We start from the raw sequence: 6,956 nt of genomic DNA, 5'->3' as shown, positions 1-6,956 counted from the left end.
GCCTTTCACTCCTTGGTATTGGCCCAAAATGATAATGGACAACCTTGCATTCAATTCTGGATGCTACTAGAAAGTGACATTTGCATTAGATCGTTATAAGATTCAGAGCTCAGGGGTGTTCAAAACTGGTTGCAAATTTTGTTAGCATAGCATGGTGCTCTTTAGTCCTGGGGCCATTTCAGCAATACTGTTAAGTGGTCAAGAGTACTTTGGTTGGCTACTGTTTAGCCTCAGGAATTTTTTTTGCTGTTCCCACCCCTCATGTTTAACACTGCTTTGAGACGTCCCAATGGTAATGAAGATCAGGAGCCGTCTCTATCAATGAACAAAATAAATTGGGATTTTTGACTCACCGTAAAATCCATTTCTGTGATGTTCATTGACGGACACAGCTCCTGATCTTCATAACCAATGGGTTATACTGCCCCCTATAGGAGTAAGGCACTTGGCAGAAAAAGAATCAGGCTACACCTATGGGCAGTCCCAAGGTGTATACTCCCTCTCTCTGCTACAGGTATTCAGTTTAGTTACAAGCAGTGTCCGAAGAATTACAACTCCACAGAGGGGTGGTTACTGTGTCCGTCAATGAACATCAGATAAATAGATTTTACGGGAAGTCAAAAATCCCATTTTTTTTTTTATTTCATTGACGGACACTGCTCCTGATCTTCATAACCATTGGGATGTCCCAAAGCAGTGTTATACATGAGGGGTGGGAACAGCAAAAAAAAAAAAAAAAATTCAAGGCTAAAAACAGTAGCCTAACCAGACAACAGGAGCTCAACCAAAACAACTGGAGCCCATCTAAAAAAAAAACAATACACCCTCTAAGAGGATCAGGTCCTCTAAACAGCAGCCTGCAAAACCATGCGGCCAAAAGAAGGATCTGTAGATGCCAACAAATCCACTTTATAAAACTCTGTGAAAGTGTGCACCGATGACCAGGTGGTCGCCTTGCAAACCTGTGTCATTGACGCCTGATGAAGGAAGGGTCTGGAGGAGGCACTAAGCGCCCAAGTAGAGTGCGCCTTGACAGGGAAAGGAGGAACCTGACCCCTGATGGAATAGGCCTGAATAACCATCTCTGTCTGATCCATCTGGAAATAGTCGCAGAGGAAGCGGACAACCCTTTCTGAGGCCAGCCGTGAGTACAAATACCGAGTCAGACTTCCTAAAAGACTTTGTAGTTGCCAAGTACAACCTAATTGCCCGAACCACATCCAAGGCATGCAAGAAAATTTCCTTTGGATGTTTAGGCCTGGGACACAGGGAAGGCAACACAATGTCTTCATTCAAATGAAAATCAAGAGACAATGCAAGTAAGGGAATCTCCCTAAGATTCTCAAAGGGAGGCTTCTGGAGGACCGAAAGCACCAAACTGAGGTCTCAAGGAGGCAACGGAGACCGCACTGGAGGAACCAAAATGTCAGACACCCTGAAGAAAGGCACGCACCAGGAAGTGTGTGACCAAGGGTCGGTGGAAGAAGACCGCCTGAAGCAGACACCTGGCCCTTGATACTCAAGGCCAATTTCTGTTCAACCCCCCATTGAAGAAGGTCAAGATCTTAGCCACCGAGAAGGAGTGAGGATGAACTCCAAGAGACTCACACCAAGCAATGTACATCTTCCACGTACGATGATAGATTTTCCTAGAAGTAGATTTCCTAGCTTTTAACAGCGTAGGAATCGCCGACTCCGATAAACCTCTATCCTTCAGCACCTGGCATTCAAAGCCAAGCCATCAAAGCCACTGACTGTAAACCAGGATAGAGGATTGGTCCTTGGAACAGCAGATCCTCCCCCAGAGGAAGCCTCCAAGGAACGTCGGCGACCGGCCGCACCAGATTGGCCTACCAAGCCCGGCGAGGTCAGTCCGAAGCCACCAAGATGACCGGAATACCTTCTGCCTTGATTCTGCGCAGAAGCTATAGAGGAGGCAAGGCGTAAATCAGACGATACTGACCCCACGGGAACACCAGCGCATCTGTGGTGTCTGCCAGAGGAACCCGTGACCAAGCCACAAACCTCTGCACCTTTCTGTTGAGCCAAGACCCCAACAAGATCCACCTCGGGGATGCCCCACCGAAGACACAACTGATGAAACCCCTCCGGATGAAAGGTCCACCTTCCCTTAGTCCAATGCCTTCCGACTGAAGTAATCCGCCTGCCGACTGAAGTAATCCGCCTGCCAGTTTTCCACCCTGTGAATGTGTACGGCTGAGAGGGCTGGAATGAACCATTCTGCCCACCTTAGAATGCCGGCTACCTCCAGAGCCGCCAGGACACTTCTTGTGCCCCCCCTGGTGATTGACATAAGCCACCGCTGTACCATTGTCCGATTCAACGCACACTGGACATCCCTGAAAATGATTAGTCCAATGGTACAGACACAGTCTGATCGCTCGGAGTTCAAATACATCAATACATTGATCAGAAGCCTGGACTCTTTTCCAGTGTCCAGATCCCCTGAGCACAAGGTTTGCCGAGGATACTTCCCCAGCCAGACAGGCTGGTATCTGTGGTGATCACTGTCCAATACAAGGGGAGGAAGGATTTTCCCCAGACGAAGCGCCTGAAAACGAAGCCACCATATCAGGGACTCCTTTGTTCCCCGGCTCAGCCAGATCCGATTGTCCAGAATCTCCCTTTGCAGGGACCTCGTATGGAACTGTTCAAAACGAAATTAGACACCATCAGGCCCAGCAGCCTAATGCAAGTCCAGAGGGATGACCATCTGCTGGACAGCAGGAGGTGAATTGCAGCTTGCAACTTCTGGAGTTTGTCCAGAGGAAGCAGAGCTCTGGCCAAGGCCGAGTCCAGAGTCAGACCCAGATAGTCCAGCTTTGTGGACCAAACCAGAGCAGACTGCTGAAAATTCAGAATCCAGCCAAACTCCTGCAGAGTTCGTATGGTGATTTCCAGGTTGTCCACCAGAGCAGCAGGAGACTCTGTTCGCAGAAGGAGGTCGTCCAAATAGCCAAGTACCGCGAACACCTGTTGACGTAACAAAGCTAGCACCGGGGCTAACACTTTGGTGAAGACCCGAGGAGCAGAGGCCAGACCAAAGGGTAATGCTACAAACTGATAATGCTCCTCTTCCAAGACAAAACGAAGGAAGTGCTGGTGACGGTCACATATCGGAATGTGAAGGTAAGCATCCTTGATGTTAACAGAGGCAAGAAAATCTATCTGACACAGGGATGCCACCACTGTGCGAATGGACTCCATTCTGAAGTTCTGCACCCAAACAAACAAAGCAGCTCAGCGCCTTGAGGGCCGGGATTGGACGCACCTTGCCTTCCTTCCTGGGAATTGTAAACAGGTTTGAGTAAAAACCCTGAAAACGTTCCGAAGTCAGAACTTGGAATCACCCCTTGAAGCAACAGGTCTTGTACCACCCCAAAACAGACCCTGTAAGCAGACTGGGGACAGGCGCAAGTTGGAAGGAAAGAACCTTGCCGTGGGACAAGAGCCAAACTCAATCTTGTAGCCGGACTGAATGACTTCGTGGAACCACTTGTCTTGTACCAGGAAGTCCACGGGTCTAGAAACCAGAAAAGACATCCCCCCCACCCCCCCGATAGGGGTGAGGGCGCAACCTTATGCAGAAGAAACCTTGTCTGCGGGTCTAGAGAAGCCTGCTCTTCGCTTGCCAGACCAGGTTTGTTTGGATCCTCCAGAGGAGGCCCTGAAAGGCTACGATCCCTTGTCAGTCGACCCCGAGGAATGAAAAAACGTATGAGCTCAGAAGGAGGGCCCACGTCTATGACGAGGTTCCTTGCCCTTCGTAGCCTGTGGAATAAAAATGGTACTCTTCTCCCCCGTGAGACTTTTAATGTCATCATCCAAGGTAGCTCCAAACAGGCGATCTCCTTAAAAGAGGAGATCAGTCAAGGCCTTTATAGATGTCTTGCCCGTAGACCAGCATTTGAGCAAAAAGACACACCAAAGGACCACTGCCGCAATAGAGCCGAGCCACTAGGGGAGCCACATCCAAAGAAGCATCACAGATAAACTGCAGCACCTGGACCAAATAGTCTGCCAGCTCAGCAAAGGTAGGGGGGGGAGCTGTTCTCCCTCCAGGTCACGGTGTAAAATCTTAGCCTACTCAGCGAGAGTTTGAGACACCAGGGCATTGGTGAATATCGGCCTCAGTGCCGAACCAGCCAGAAAGTGTACATATTGCGGCCACAGCCTCCGCCTTCCTGTCAGCCGGAACCTTAAAGGCCAGGGGACTCTTCAACCGGAATCATGGTTGCCTTGTTCAATCTGGAAACTGGAGGGTCCACCGCCAATGGACCCGTCTACTTAATAAGGGGCTCCTCATAGGGGGAATGCCTAGAAAATCACTTAGGTACCCCAAAGCGTAGCTTTGGTCATCCCCACTCTTTAGCGACGATTTTGTCAAAATAGATGGGGAAAGGAAACACCTTTGCCGCTCTGGATGGCTTGTGAGTGCCAAAGGGAACCCGCGCCTCCGTTGCAGCTGCGTCCTCCATCTTCAGGGTCTCACACACAATACAATCAATGCTTCCACAAGCGCCTTTTCGTGCGCGGTTGCAGATGTGGAGGAATTATCCTTAAGATCAGAGGATTCTGGGCACAAGGTTGCAGACCCAGCAGGGTGACCCACATTTTCGGCGACCGAATCAGATTTAGGATCTGATGAAACAGATGAGCCAGGGGGAGGCGCATTGCGCTAGTCGGTCACCCAAAAGCCACCTCCACCCGGGACACAAAAGAACTCCAGGGCTGCCGTCAGTGCATTGATGGATGGTTGGGACCCGGAGGGCCCCGCAGTCTCAGAGGGGATCAGATGGGGAGATGTGGTCTAAAGACTCCATGAGTCACTAGGGGGACCGCACAAAGTGTAAAACACTGCAAAGGGAAAACCCCCACCGTGCTGGCCGCACCACCTGGTCGACAAGCACAAGCACTAAGTGATCCTCAGCAGAGAGTGGGAGAACCCCACCAGACTCACCACCCAGCAGAAACAGGCACCTGCAGCCACCAGGATAATCTGCACTCCACGCGCGGTAATCAGGAAGTGAAGAGATCCAGGAGTCAGCACCAGGATGGGCTCCCACCACCGAAATCGCCGCCCACAGGGCTCCACCGTCATGGCCCCTGCTATTTTTAAAGGCAAACCACCGCAAATTGGCCGCCGGACTACACAAACAAGGCTGCCATGCATAGAAACACACAGGCTACAGCAAAATGGCAGCACCACGAGGGCCTCCTAGGACCCAGGAAGGATCCCTAGGCCTCAAGGACAGACCCAGGCAGGAAGGGGGGCCCTGGCAGGAGCCCCCCACCAGGTACAACCCTCCCACCCTGCTAGTTGATTGTCTGGTTGCCGTAGGTGCACCCCCCGGCCCCCATCTCAGGAGGTGGACCAGACCACCCCAAACAGCCCCGGCATATGTGGAGGGGGGTAGGATGGGAGGTGCCTAACAGAAAGGAGGGGAACCCAGGGGTCCGACCGTCCCAAGAAAGGGCCCACTTCCACCCAAAATACCCTCCAACACCACACCAGGGAACCAGGTGGGCACCACTCCAGACAGAACCCCTCGCCAACGAAATGGGGGGCTGTCGTGCAGGAGGAACGCTGCGACTCCGGCCGAGACCTGGGTGTATGCAACTTGGGGAGGCATTTAACTCGCAGGCCAGCTCCCGTCCAATCGGGCTATATCGCGGCCGACCTAGCGTGGAGCTGAGGTCTGCACGCGCGCTCGCTGGCCAGACTGGGGTGACCACTGGATCTAGATTATCCAGCCCGCCGCCCAGTCGACTCTAGCTCTCACAGGAAAAACCAGGAGAAAAAAAAAAAAAAAAAAAGATCTATCTAAAAAGAAAAAAAAAAAAAAAAAAAAAAAATCTACCAGGACCAGAGATCCCAGCAAGGAACTGGGTCCTTACTCTTGACTAGGCAGAAAAAAAACTGCGTACCTATAGCAGTGAGAGTTAGTATACCCACTGCCCAAGGGCGCAGACAGATTTGTATTCTGCCTAGTGTCCTACTCCTGTAGGGAGCAGTATAAACCAATGGTTATGAAGATCAGGAGCTATGTCAGTCAATGAACGAAGAAATATATTCTTTTTTGTTCTATTAAAAGAACATTAAAATAAATTCTCAAACAGAAGTTCATTATTGCCAATATAAAATAGTTTGTGGGGGGAAAAAAAAAAAAAGGGTATAGTTATAACAAAAGGTTAGGACCAATTTTTACAAACTTCTCAATTAATAAATATGCAAATATTACCAAAGGAAAAAGTTGTAAGTGAATATGTTAAATAGTTATCATACAATGTTATAGACCATTTCTAGTACAGTTATAATCAATGCAGACACAATAACTGCTATTGCTTAGTTTCAGACATGATCGTTCTCACACTTTTTAAAAAAATCTAAGTCAGGTGATCATGCATCGCTTCTTCCTGATAATGTGGGGACGAGGTTACAGGGCACTGTGCAGACACATAGCATGCCTGCATTCCGCAGTCTGTTCAGCCTGAGGCAAGATTTAGACAGTGCTTGTTCAAAAAGCAGGCTGTGATTGGTCGTGGGGAGGGGGGGGGGGGTTAAGTGGCTGAACAAATCACCCAATATAGGCATGCTGTGTCTGCAGGTTGTCCTGTACCTCCAAATGGTCAGTCAAAGGATGAAAACGGACCACGCTAACACAGATCAGCTTCTGTGCTTTGTGTGGCAAGTTTAGAACAAGCAAAAAATGCAACTGGCAGGATCAACCAGGTACTTCAGAAGAAAAAAGTTTCAGTACAGAGGAATACTTGAAATAAAATTTCCACTCTCCGGTAACCCCTGCTCAAAATTACTACATCTACAACTCATGATAGTGTGATGGTCAGTGTGAAGAATGCTCCATACATTTGTGGACATTGGGAAGAATTATCCTCTAACAGATAGCTACGAAGATCAATGGTGTCAGTGGGAA

This window comes from Pelophylax lessonae, assembly GCF_965119305.1.
Source record: "Pelophylax lessonae genome assembly, chromosome: 4".
Classification (NCBI taxonomy): domain Eukaryota; kingdom Metazoa; phylum Chordata; class Amphibia; order Anura; family Ranidae; genus Pelophylax; species Pelophylax lessonae.
The sequence above is the reverse complement of the archived record's forward strand: the minus strand, read 5'-3'. Positions refer to the sequence as shown.